At 43.6% G+C, this 14,378-nt stretch overlaps 1 pseudogene; it reads right to left on the minus strand.

Moving 5' to 3' along the window:
- Positions 1-4,995: 4,995 nt before the first annotated feature.
- On the minus strand, positions 4,996-13,469 carry LOC146187105 (uncharacterized; annotated as a pseudogene).
- Positions 13,470-14,378: the final 909 nt, after the last annotated feature.

Genomic DNA, 14,378 nt, shown 5'->3' on the forward strand with positions numbered 1-14,378 from the left:
AGCCCAATAATTTAGACAGGAAGTGCACAGTGCTAGAAAAATGGAAGTTACTTGCATCCTAGCTGAAATGATGAATTGGGGGTAGGGCAGGGCACATATAATGCAAAGCAGAACCAGTAGTTGCTAAGGGCCCTCAGCGACCATCAGTTACTGTTTGAATACTGTCTATCAGGAGACTGGATTCCAACGGAAGAAGGGAAGTGTGCAGGGGCGACAGAAACTCAGGTGTGCAGATGAGATTTGGAAACTTCCAGGGATCAAGCAAATGCAGTTGGCCCAAGGCCAGGTTAAATAGAGTGGTATGGTGGAGGCATTTGACATGTAGCGAGTGTAGTTAGGTCAAGGTGCCATGTGGCTCATTACGCACCACCAGCCTTTCAAAACTAACGATATTTCATTAAACCACCTCCTATACTTTGTGGGTGCTACAAGCTACCACTACTTGCCTTTGAAGCAAGCTCCTCTGGCTCGTAACGTCGGACAAATCCTTCGGCTTCCCAAAAAATGTCACTGTTTAACGACGATACTAACACTGAATAGTCACAGATTGTTTGAATTATGTTTTATTTAAAGCCCCGAGTGTGCACTTTTGCTTTAAGCATTTGTTCGGACATCTGGCCCTACCACAGTCACGGCGGCCAAGGCAGGTGCTGGTTCATTTTGGCATCAACTGCCGTAAAGCTTGGCGGACACGTGATTACTTGCCTATTTTGGGCTGAAGCTAGACACTAGTGGCAATCCAGTCAGTATGAGAGTCCTTGAACACAAGTGGGGCACGCCATATGTTAGCACCTACAAGAACAATGTTACCACCTGAATCGGCACAATCATTGACAAGTTCTGTGCAAATTAAGAACTGAACATGACAAGGCCTACCAGTAGTTTCCTATACTCTTTTTTCGCTCCTCACACCATGTAGCAGTGCCTGGAGTGAGCAAGAAATATTTATTACACTCTTAAAATGGGCTCAACAAGATGTTTGTGTGCAGACAAAATGTTATCTTTTATTTTGCATAAAACAAATTGCATCATCATATGCATTCAACTGTTCTGAAAAAACTCTTCACATTCACAAGGTCTATAAACTGTAAACAAGTAGGCTGCAATCCATGCAACACTAAAAAAACAGTAACAGTATGAAGAGCACTGAAGAAAGGTAGAGGGGGAGCCTCAGTTCGAAAGCTGAGCCACAATGTTTCCGCAAGCCCACTTGTCTTCGCATTTTAGGAAACGTAGCGCAAAGAAGACAAGGACAAAATGAGGGATACACACACGATCGACAAAATGAGGGATACACACCCGAGCACTTATCGTGTGTGTATCCCCCATTTTGTCCTCGTCTTCTTTGCGCTATGTTTCCTAAAATGCAAATGCACCAACTCGCCCAATTCAGCATTCTTGTGCAGCTCCACTTGTCTTCGTCTGGCCCAGACCAAGACAAGTCCACTTGTCAAAACGTTGGCTCGACTTGCGAATTGAGGCTCGCCCTCTACCCTTGTTCAGTGCCTTTCTCATACTGTGTAGCCATCTTTCTCTTGTTCCAGGAGAATTAAGGAGATACCAGCCTGGCCAGATGTAAAAACTTTCAGAAAGACGCGGGTACCAACAAGAAATAGCTCACAGCAACCTTAATACAGAGAAGCATTACAGCCATACAGCACAAATTGGATATTGTCAAGGCCAATTATACGCTATTAGAAATAGTACTGAACCCCGATATACAATTGGGTGCCATAAACCGCACTGAAGAAGTCACTGCAAGCCACCAGTTAACGGCCACTTGGCTCTTCCACTAAGACTCAGTAACACTACTCAAGACAATAAAGTTTTAATTCTCTCTCTCTCTTTTGTTCTACCCTAAAAAAACGCAGGTCACACAATTAAAGAACACTCGCTTAGCACAGTTACAAAAACACAAATATTTAACATGGCAGAAATAACATTCCAATATATACAAAACCCTGGTCACAAATACCGTATTTACTCGCATAATAGGCGCACCCCCAGTTTGGGTGCGAAATATCAATTTTTTTTTATTTCTGCACATAATAGGCGCACCCCGAACTTGGCACTGAGGTCAATGCCGTATTTACACGATTGAAAGCCGACGCGCCTGCCTCAAACTAAGGTGAGAAAAAGAAAAGAAAAACACGCACTTGCATTCCACAACGCGAGATGCTGCATCTAGAACCTACTGTGAATGAGCCCGGAAGTTTAGGCAAGGAACACTCATGACGATGACGGTGAAGTACGACAGCTTGGAGGAAGGAAATAGTTTTTTGCTTTATCCATGCATGACAGTATCAGTTGTGACGGCCAAGTACAACACGCGGACTGTCAAAAAAAAAACGCGTTAAAAAAGTTCTGTCAACTACCAATGCCCCCCTAACTGCCGCATGGAGAATGTACACTTTACGCTACCTTCTCTGTGGCAGCTCTGAAAGCTGCAAGACTCGGGGAAATGAATTCCAGGAGAGGAGGAGGAGGAGGAGAAGTGTGTTGTCTATTTGTTTTTCTCGGGGAAAATCGGACGCAATGCTACGAATGACGTTGGTCAGGGGCGACGCGACACAAGCAGCAGTGTCATCGCCATCGATGCGCATTTTAGATAAGGCGCTAGGCGGCGCAAGCTGCCATCTGACACAAAGGGTAGACCCATTACCATCTATCCATTCTGCTAAGGGGCCACATTTCACCATTTTGCAAGCAGCGTGCGGTTAGTTTGTCGTGTGTGCTACAATGGGGAAGTACAGGAGCTACACGGCCGGATTCAAACTGAAAGCTGTGCAGTACGCAGTGCAGCACAAAAATCGTGCTGCAAGCAGACATTTCAGTGTCGGAGAAACCAGCGTTTGCTACTGGAGAAGTCAGCAGGAAAAACTTCAAGCCACCAACAAGTCACGATGGGCCTTCCGTGGTGCGAAGTCCGGAAAGTATCCGCAAGTGGAGGAGGAATTGGTTCAGCACATACGGCGCCTCCGACAAGACTGTTGTGCCGTGCCCCTCGAAATAGTGCAGATGGAGGCGCATAGAATTGCCCGAGCGCAGGGCATCAAACTAAAGACTTTAAGGCAAGTTCGGGGTGGACAACACGCTTCATGCAACGCCATGGGCTAACCCTGAGGAGGCGGACAACGTTGTGCCAGCGCTTGCCCTCGGCATATGAGGACAAGGTGATGGATTTTCACTGTTTTGTGATCCGGCTCCGACAGCAAAAAACCTTATTTTGTCGCAGATCGGGAATGCAGATCAGACGCCCCTTTGTTTCGACATGCCAAGAAACACCACAGTGGAGGACAAAGGTGCACGAAGTGTGCTCATTAGAACATCTGGCGCGGACAAGCAAAGATGCACTGTTATGCTAGCGATGACAGCGGTTAGGCACAAACTGCCGCCGTACGTTATTTTTAAAAGGAAGACGCTTCCAAAGGGGACTCTCCATCGAGATATACACATTAGGGTCCAGGAGAAAGGCTGGATGAATGAAAATTTGATGCTGGACTGGATAAAAACGGTCTGGGGCCGGCGGCCAGGTGGCCTGTTGTATCCGGCCATGCTCGTTCTGGACAGTTTTCGCGGAGACCTCGTGGAAAGTGTTAAAACGAAGCTGAAAGAGCTGCGCACGGATATTGTCATGATTCCGGGCGGCCTCACATCTGTGCTGCAGCCTTTGGACGTGTCCTTAAATAAGCCTTTTAAGGACAACGTTCGGAAACTACACTAACCGGATGGCTGCAGGGCAGCATGAGCTAACTCCAGGTGGCAAAATTAAGAGGCCGCGTGTGGAAATGTTGTGCGATTGGATAGTGGAAGCCTGGAGAGAGATCTCTGATGTCATCAGAAAAAGCTTCAAGAAGACGGGGATCTCCAACGCACTAGATGCGAGCGAAGATGAGATGCTGTGGAATTCGGACTAAGGTACCGAGTCCCCGGTCAGTGATGAGTGTGTGCTCTCGGACTCTGAATCGGAATCTGAATCTGATGAGTAGAGCATCAGTGTATGTATGTAAATAAATTTTTCGTGTGCGTGCAATCGACATCTCTCGTCTGTTCATTGAACCGTAAGTAGCTTTCTTTTTCATTTTTATGCTAGGCTTATCGGCATTTATGTGAGAGTAGCCATGTTCTTGACATATGTTAAATTTAAAGCGCGAGAATGCGAGTCGAAAAATGTGCGGAAATTTCACCCCGCATAATAGGCGCACCCCTAACTTTGAGCCGAATTTTCTGAAAAAAAAGTGAGCCTATTATGCGAGTATATACAGTATGCCTTATTCAGAACATCATAACACCTTTCAGCAAGCATACTTCTCCTTCGTGAACGTTAGCCACACACCTAGTTTTTCATAAACACTGCAGCCATTTCATTCGCGAATGTTAGCCACACACCTAGTTTTTCATAAACATTCCAGCTATCCATACAGATGATGTGGCTATAGTTCATTAGTTTATGTTAACGATAGGGCTCTTCACACTGCAAAGCCAATGTCTTTCAGCCTACACATACCACTGTTTCAAATGAGCAGCTGAAAAGTGCAAAACATAGGTAACTACATCAGTCAGAAGGAGTGCAGACATGGTGAGAGCAAAAGATAATCTCTATGACAAGTAAAGATGTTTGCCTGATAAAGCTGCTTCACTACACCACGGGCACTTTCTGCATTTCCAGAATTACATAAACTGTCATTAGGGTTTTGACCTTTAAGATTTATTTGTCAGCTACACCACTGTGTGAGACATCTTTCTTTGGTTTCCAGCTCGTTGCACGTGCTTCACAGACAAGATCTGACCATGGAGATGCGCAAACAGGAACAACAGTCTAAGCCTCTTGCATACAGCTTCATATTAGCCAAGCGGCATGTGTCCTCACTTAAACAGCCATTAGCTTTTGCCAATCATAATAAGGCTACATCATAATTAAAACTTATGTAGAAATGCCAAATCTCCAATCAGGTAAAGCAAAAAAAAAGAACAGCCTAAATAGTAGCACTCTCTTACAGGCCTAATCTCGCTCAATCATATTAGGCAGGCAGCACACAAATGCTTTCTGCAACCTGCATAACTCTATGTATATGCAGCTACTTATGATCTGCCACGGTCTTAGTACTTTCAGTTCAGACCTTCCAGACATAAAACACGGTTTGATGTAATCTGGATAATGGATGGAGTCTGAAACAATTACTTCTCGACACAGTAAGAAACAAGCATGTCCAGCCTCAAATGGTGCACGAACCACCTTTTCAATTCGAAAGTACCCGTCTGAGGTGTTCACAAAGGTGCTGTCACTTTTTTCTGTCTTTTGGTACAATGTGCTATGGTAAACTTGTTTCCTATAAATCAACCTTTCATAGCACTCCGCTTGTGTGGGGTCACAGCCAACCTGATTCAGAGCCAATTTTTCTGAAGCAGTCAAGGTCGCACACTTGTTTTGACTGAGAAGTGTTGCTCCATCCTCCTCTGCTGCATTTGTAACATGGGGATGTCCGAGGAACCGATTGCAGATCACTTTCTCTTCTTCTGTGATTCCTCCGATGGCAATCAAGTTCTCCAGCTGCTGCGTCATCACCACACGCTCCACAATTTGATGAGGAAGGCCACGAGCAGCTGTCACAGATTTAACTAGTTTGCCATTGCCCCCTTCGAAAACGAAGGCAGAATGGGCCCATAAAGGTCCTAAATTCCGAACACTGTTGGGCAAGTGCAGGAGCTGATGCACATTAAACGTTGCAGCTGTTACACCATACAACGCCTGGCAACGTACCACAAATGTGGACAGGAGGGGCTCTGAAAAAAAAAAGTATAGAGAGTGACACTGTAATAAAAGCAAGCAAGCATACACCAGCATGTATACTACTTCAATAATCTTCAATAAACTGTTAGAATAATATCTTAAATTTCTGCACACAAGTAAACTTTTTTTTACAAATAAAATAATCTGAAATTAGGGGGCCAATATTATTGCCCCCCATGTTACCGGCAGCTTATGTGAGTGGTTGAAGGCAGTGTAAAAGTTTTTTCTGGGGATCAAGGGCTGCGAGTTGAGGGACAGACTTCTTTCCAGAGTTAAATTATATGTGCCAGTATACTACAATTACTTATCACTGGTTCAAAATTGAGGATTATATGCTTTTCTCCTTCTGGTGTTAAGTTGTTAAAACATGTTGCCATCCTTGAGAGTGTCTCATATGATGAAAGTAAAAAATTATGGTACATAGTCGACTCAAAGCACACCATTTTTTTTCACAATCGCAAAGCTCCAAGTGACAAGGGTGCTTAGATTACAAAAATCTGTAATGCACCCCCCCCCCCCCTCTTTTTCTTCTTACGTCGATACCTTGACGAGACCGGCGTGAAAAATACCATTTTATTTTGAAAACATGCTTGGCAAATATCCTCAGCAAACGTGATTACAGTTTCCTTTAACTTCAACTTGTTGCAGCCTTCTTCAGACTTATTCCGACTTCGATTATGGCTGTTAACAGCTGGCACCAAAAACAAAGCTAAGCTATGGTGGCCTGCACTGCCTCCAAAACCTGCCAAGATGCGTTGAATGGCGGTTAATTTCAGGCTATGCACTTGTGAGCCATCACGAGGCTTTTGGTAATAAATATATCAAATTTTAAGAAACCATGATTTTCTTCATAACTGTGACTGCACAACATAGCCCATCAATTCACCACTTTGTAAATGTGCTGTCCCACAGGAAGGCCTGCACTAGCAAAAGCTTTCAAAATATTTTAACTGGCCTATATGTACAAAAATATTGCTATGATTAGTCAGCTACAGCACAGAAACATACAGACATGTATGGAACACAGAAACCAATAAAAGGTATTTGCTAGCAGTCTTAAGTATGCGGACAAAAAATGAAGAGTGCATCTCCCTCCCTATTACCATAGAAAGCAGACCGACTGGCCTTTATCAGAGAGCACACCAGGGTCAAAACCAAAAAACACACATTCTCCCTCTTCACGTGCCACCTGGTATGCCAGAATGAAAGGAGCCAACAGTCTGCGCCTCCAAGGTGAACATAGGGGATATCTTTTCTTTTAAACTTTTTGTAGTTGATATTGACCAGAATTAGCCCTGCAATAATTTTATAGAGAAAGATAATTAAATACAAAGTGGAAGGGAAAACAATGTGCTGATGGTGCAAGACGAACCAATGACCTCCGAATGTCGCATCCAGTGCTCTTCCAACTGAACACATTGACAGCTGTCCAACCTTCCACTTTCTTGGGTATTTATGTTGGCTGTAGCCGAACCATGAGAGTGTTTATCAGTGCCACCCTCTTCCATAGCGGCGGACGTGGAACGCCCTGTGATACCGCGAGCGTGTGACATGTGATCAATCGGGAGGGCGGAAGCTCTACGAGAACCCTCTTACGCCACCTTTTTTTTTCCTCCAGACTGCCAGAACCGAGATCCTCGCACGCTATTAAGCAGAAAATGGAAGGGAAAATGAGGGGCACATTGTAATACATTGAAAGCGGCCAACTCCCACCACTGACGCATTGTTTTTCCTTCCACTTTGTATTTAAATATCCTTCTCCCTAAAATTATTATAGGACTAGTTCTGATCAATATCAACAACAAAAAGTATTTAAAAAAACGATATTCCCTACATTTATCTTGGGCTTGCAGACTGTTGGCTCCTTTCATTGTATCATAACGAGTCCCTCATTTTCCCTTCAATTTTCTAACATGCCAGGTGGCATATGTACTGCTCAATGTAAGGCTCTGCCTCCAAGAAGTGAGAAACCTGCTTCTTTTCAAACGTATATATTTCTAAAAAACACATGTCCTGTAAGAGCCACTATACTGAAACTGCAGCACGTTTGCATCCACCATTCCTAAAGGCCCAGCATCATGAAAAAAAGCCTTGCTAGAAAAATAGTACAAGAGTTAAACCAGTCATTTCACACATTTATGTAGGTCATGGGAGCTAGTTCCAAGATGTTTTTGAAAAGGGAAGTAAGGAAAATTGATTATTTTTTTCTTACTGCATATGACAAAGCATGAAACATTGACGCACTGCGTAAGCCAGATTTTTTTAGCCTTTTGTGTTCCGAAGACAGCTGTAAGCCTACAAGTCATACAAACTACTTTGTATGGTTCAATTATTTGTGCTTAGCGCTGAAAAGACTGACAAGATGTGAGCAGCAAGGTACAAGTAGACAGACTACAAGATTAAAATGATCACAATGTCATCAATACATTACCTGCATGATCTATCTGCTGGGCAGACAATGCTTCTCTGAGCAGAATGTGCACAGCTTCTGACAACTTGGCAAGATGTCTCCAGTACTCTGGTGGAATGAGGTCCTCAAGGCAGGGAAGGGCATAGAACAAAATCCAGTGCTTCCATTCCGATGCTTTCCAGTGCATCCTGTCCTCAATCCGGCGAGGAAGGCGAGTAATGCAGTGAGGCGGCTGGATACTCAGTAACCGCTCATTGACCTCCCTCATGCATGATGGGCTACCTGCATACATAAAAAAAGCACCATAGTTTTCATGATCTAGCTAAAAAAACACTGTTTCCATAACTGTAATGGAATCTCATTTGCATTCTACATTTTTGTCGCAATAGTTTTAATTACATAGAGATGTTATCTTGCAGTGCACCGCCATGTCAGAACTGAAACTACTCACTGAAACTAATTTAGACAAGATTCTTTCTCCGAGCGGCTGGGAAAGCAAAATGCCTATACGCTGTTTCACAAGCTGTTTGCAGCACAACAAAAGGCACAGGTGATCTCGAACAATCAGGAGGAAACGCACAAGATCATGCTGCTACAATCTGCTGCATCCAAGCACTACAGCCTGTCCATGTATGGTGTGGTTGGTTGGTTTGTGCGGTTTAATGTTCCAAAGCGACTCGGGCTATGAGAGATGCTGTATGAGAGGGCTTCGGAAATCTCAGTCACCTGGAGCCTTTAAGATGTGCTAATATCATGCAGCACACAGGCGCTTTTGAAAAGCGGCTGCCGCGGCCGGGATTCGATCCCGCATCTTTGGGCACAGCAGTCATAACCACTGAACCCAGGGGGGGGGGGGGGGGGGGGGGGAGTGGCAGGCGTGTGCTTGTGTCACTTGTGTCCAATAGGACACAAGTGAGTGATCTATGCAAATTAACTTTCAGTGGAATGTTCATGGTTCAAGCCAGGCTGCTGGTGGTTGCATGCAGTGTGGCTTGGTTAATGCATTCAGCAAAAGGGGCTCCTGTGATTGCTTAGTCATTGCATAATCAAGAACACGAATATTTTGTTACATAGAGTTGAAACTACTAGACAGCATTAGAATAAACACAGCGCAAAACCATGGGACGACAGAAAAGAAGCACAGACACGAGCGTGTCTGTGCTTTTCTGTCATCCCGTGGTTTCGCGCTGTTTTTCTTCCAAATCATTACCGAACTAACCAAACAAGCCTCCCTTTTACTAGACAGCAACATTCTCCAGTAATAGCTAATACCGAATTTTCGTTTTGGACACAACCTAGCTTAACCAACATCATTTTTTCATTGCATTTCTTTGAACTTTCTACATTTCATAGCTCTAAAACCAATACTTATTTTCAATATCTGCAGTCCTTGAAGACAGTATAATAAGCAAATAAGTGAGTGACAGAATGCATAGTCAGAATATGAGAACATACCAACATAAAACCTTTCAGAGCAGTTTGCTGTGTTGAACAGTGCCTCGGTTATCTGCCTGGAGACGCCTTGCAGCACTCAGTGCATGTATTCCACACTCACACCTGCCACAAGGTTGAAACCTGAAATATAAATTACAACACAAGTAAACACTAAGGTGAAATCATGTTCAACTTCAACATGGCTTATATCTCTGTCACATGGGCAATCTCAATGTCCCTTGAGTGAATGGCTATTGAAACTTTCGAGGGCTATCCAGATGCACCTGCTGCCACATGGCGAATTTCAATTATCATTGAGTTGTGAGCGTATAATCTGATAGTAGATTATGCTAGTGGTGTCAGCATGGAGTAAAATATCTGATGTGAAGCAGATCAAAAAGAGGTGAAAGGCATACCAAGACCTGTTCTTAATTGAAAACTGTTATGAAAATGATACTGGAATACTTCAAGTTCCTAAAACCCACAGGCAGTGATGGTGGAATGATAACAGAGAAACGATTCCCATTCTTTATTACTGTCGCAGACAGTACTAAAGAATGGGAATTTCTAGAAAGGTATGGTGGCTATAAAAAATTATGAAGGTTTTTTCCCATCATACAGTAGCTGATGTTTCGTCTTAGCCCTTGTTACTATCTGGCGGGCAATTTTCTCCCATCCCTCATTTCCTCTGCCCTAAGGCTTGTACCTGTGGTTGCGTCAAGGGTTTTGGTGGTTCTTCTTTCCATGTGTTGGAACTCTTGCCCTTATTGTTGCTCAGTTTGTCACGGTGTAGTTTTTTTTTATCAACTCATGGTTGTATTGTCTGTTTCATCTAATGTCACCTCAGCCTGCCTTTACACAGGTCGGTTTTAGCCTTCACATTGCCTTTTGAAGATTTCTTCCGCCACTACGGTTTTTATTTCGTGTTTATATTTTTTGTTTTGTAAGGTTTTTTTTCATACCATATTCCTCACATTCGTTGTCACCTTTGCATTTCAGGGTTATCGAATTTAATCACTTCAGTGCATTTTGTAAACGTGACATTTTTTAAGTGGCTTTTATCACATTTGACGTGACTGCAACTGAAGGCGGTACCAGTGGAGCAAGTGAAGGAGGAGGGGGAAAGGAAAAAAATGGCATTTATAAATGTGTCCTTTCCGGAATCAATTTCAGTTGCAAGTCCAGCGTGTGTCCTTCTTGTGCGCTACCACTCTACCTGAACTCAAACTAGTTTCTGTTTGGCAGTCAGAAGGATCACTTCACAAAACGTGTGGTGATCAGGCTTAAACAAACCGAGGTTCTTCTACGGTGTGCTGCAGTACTTCTCTCATGTTCCCCTTTGAACGTGTTTTATAACAACTGAAACCAAGAAGAGCCGCACAAGTGCTACAATGAGAGCAACATTCTTTTTTTTTTTCAGTGCTTGGCGAGCGTGTTTTTTTCTGCCACCGGAATAAATTTCAGTTGCCAGTCCAGCGTGTGTACTGTCCGCCCACCCGCAGTGTGTGTTCTTCTTGTGCGCTAGCACCATGCCTGAATTCGTTCACAACTAGCCCAGTTAAGAGCATTGATAGTTTATGAGCTGGTTAATATAGTCTAAAACTCCTTAATTAAATCAAAAATACATTTTGTTCATCTGGAGTTGCTATGTTTTGGTTTTCCAGTGCATAGCGAGTGTAGGATTGTTCTCAATGGCCCTTCAGATTCCAATGGTCATTCGTGAACCTGAAAACTGTTGTGTTGCAGCGGTCAATCCCCATCAAGTTTGCTGTCTACCGACTCAATGGGCACTGCAACTGCCCATGTGACAACTAATGTATTACTTATACAGATATGATCATCCACACATTGGCAGAGTGATACAAATTCTTCATAAGCTATCATTATAAACAATAAACAATGTCCATAAAACTAACAATTTCTAGTTTTTGCAAGTGATGTCATTTTTAGTTTCACACATTCAATCTGGTTTCAAACATGAGGAGTCTCAATTATACTACTTTTAGCACTTGACCAGCACATTATATCAAAGTAAATGATTACACAGTAGCAAGAATGAATGCCATAGAGCAAAGGTTCTCGAACTGCTTTCTGCGGGCTGCTCTCTTGGGTTCCACAAGCTCCCACTGGGCTTCCTCCTCCCTCTCCCATGCCCACCGCCCTTGTCCCATTTCTTGAAACCTATTTCAAAGCATTAGATTTTCTTATTATAGCTTGTTCCTCAGTTTCATGCCATCAGTGAAGGCACTGCATGCCTGCTTTGGGGTTCCTTGAGGCAAAAAAGTTTCAAATCTCTGCTATAAAGAAATATGTGAAAAAGTGATTGCAATTTTATGGTCGAGAAAAGACTCGCTTTAATAGCGCAGAATCAAACTGCAAAAGTGTAGGTGACATCGATGTAATAGATCAAGCCGCAGCAAGCTCCACAGAATTGATCCCTGGTGATGTTTTAAGCAACCTACAAATAACTGCCGTGCATTTTCTTACCCTCATAAAAAAAGAGACTGAATGCTAGGTATTGCCATAGTTGTAACTGATACAGAAGATTACGCTAATTAAGATAACTTAGGCAAGCAATAAGTGCCTAGTTCCTATTCATGTTCCGAATAGGCTGCTGCGTGCCTAATGGTAGAAATGAGCGATTCTTTTCAACTGCAGTATAAGGAAAAACTAAACTAAACAAACTAATTATCAGAGGGAATGCAATCAGAGTTCTGAGCCAGGTAGAGTGAAAAATGTCAGTAGCTAAATATGCTCCACTTCAAGAATATCTTCGCGCAACTTACCCTGCAGATTCATAAGTGCAGATGGTCCCTTATAACCATTCACAATGCTGTGTGAGCCATATGCAAGGTACATATCTCTCATCACTAGATTGTGCGTTCGTGGTGCACCTGCCAGGCTGATGTACCGCATACTTCCTGAGGATTGAACAGAAACAAGAAAAAACAATGGCTGCAAATCTCACACACCGTAAAAGCAAAGTAATGAGTGGTCAGCACTCAAAGCATTTGCTAACACTGCTGTTCTGTTGGCGATCCCAAGAGGGGCAATATAAGCTGCCCCCTTTTGTGTTCCAAACACCCAAACTTCCATCAAAGACAAGGTAGTAATGGCCTAGTTCATGCAAGGAAAGTTTCCACATCTACGACTATGTGTCTGTACATATGCCATTTTGTTAAGCCACTGGATTGCACTGCACTTGCAGGTTTATGTCATTAGAAGTGAACATCTATATGAAAGTTAAAATTGTCATTAACACTACCATGAGATTGAAAAGGAACTAATGAGTATAATACCTTGATGGCCTATTTTAGGAATTTTGGTGTACAAGTCTCGAAAATGTTGGTTGCGCACAGTAAACGTGCCCTTGCATGTCGATTGTATCGGAGGAGCTGCATGCATATGCTGTTTTCATCCATACATAACAATATTGCAGTGGCATAAGGCTCATGTTACTTGATACACTTCATATTAAAATATGTCCCTCAGATAATTATTGTTTCTATAAAAGTTAAATCACAGATACGTGCTAGCATTTCCATCATATTAGTGCAGAACAGTTCACACCTACCTTCGTGATGTGTTGCTGTGGTAAGGCACCAGGGGCAGCCATGAATCCCATTGAACTGCACCATGTTCAAAACAGCAGCACGCGCTGGTGCGTCAACTGTGCAGCACAACACAAAGGCTCTGGAGCGGTGCACCGAAGTTCTATTCTTCCAAATAATAGGTTGCATTGAATTAAGCCCACTGACAAATATGTTTAAAAACTTCTGCATGTCAGGGTGTGTGTTACCGAACCACAGTCCAGCTAATACAGGGTTCTGAAAGCACAAATTGCAGTGGCCACACTGACGTTTTGGAGGATTTGAACACTGGACTTCCGTCTGTGTTTATTGTCAGTGTCAAGTCATCATGTTGCACATCTTCGTCTTTGCACAGTTCTTCAAAACAAAATCCAGTTGTGATGTCAGTCACTACATCAGACCTTTTGCTTCTCGTGTGCAGCCCTTCTTCAAGGCTCTGTTTGGTTCTTTCTATAAGTAAGGCTAACTGTTTTCCTGGGTCCAATGTAACGAAGTAAGAACCTCGGGCCTGTGTTTTGGACACCGGTTCTCTTATTCCACAATGTGAACATATCGCTTCACCACCGCATGTAGTCAAAAGAACTTTGCATACGCTGCAAATATACCACGACTGAACCAGGTCGTTTTTTCTCGCCGACCACAGCTTCCTGAACCCGTACTTGTTGCGGGGCAAAACGTCAGTTCCTGCGATATTGTTGATAAGCGCGCAGAGGTCGCCCAATGCCACCCAAATAAGGCCATGAGCCACTGCAAACGACATGGCCATTGCAATCGCCCCTGCCTTCGATGTGCCGAGGTTGGGCACCTTTTCTGAGCTAAATGCAGCGAACGCTGCTCCTAACAATTCTTCTTCAGTGAAGCTGTCCATACGCGGATCATCTTCATCCACGGAGCTATCTGCTGCGACGTCCGAAGATCGTGGCGCTTCGTCGTCGCCACCTACTGAGTCAGTGGCCTGGTTGCAGTCCGCAATCGATGGAGCGCTATCACTATCGTTACACGGTCCGGGCAATGTAGCGGTCTGACCTTGCTGCGAAGTCTGCGCTGTTGGCGAATCGGCCTTCCTTTCACGCCTGTAAAATGTCGTTTTGGGCACACAGAACTGTTCGCCATCTTTGCTGCGATGCAAATAATCTTTGCGTCGTTTCTTTTC

This window comes from Amblyomma maculatum, chromosome 6, assembly GCF_055883805.1.
Source record: "Amblyomma maculatum isolate TAMU_Amacu chromosome 6, ASM5588380v1, whole genome shotgun sequence".
NCBI classification, from domain to species: domain Eukaryota; kingdom Metazoa; phylum Arthropoda; class Arachnida; order Ixodida; family Ixodidae; genus Amblyomma; species Amblyomma maculatum.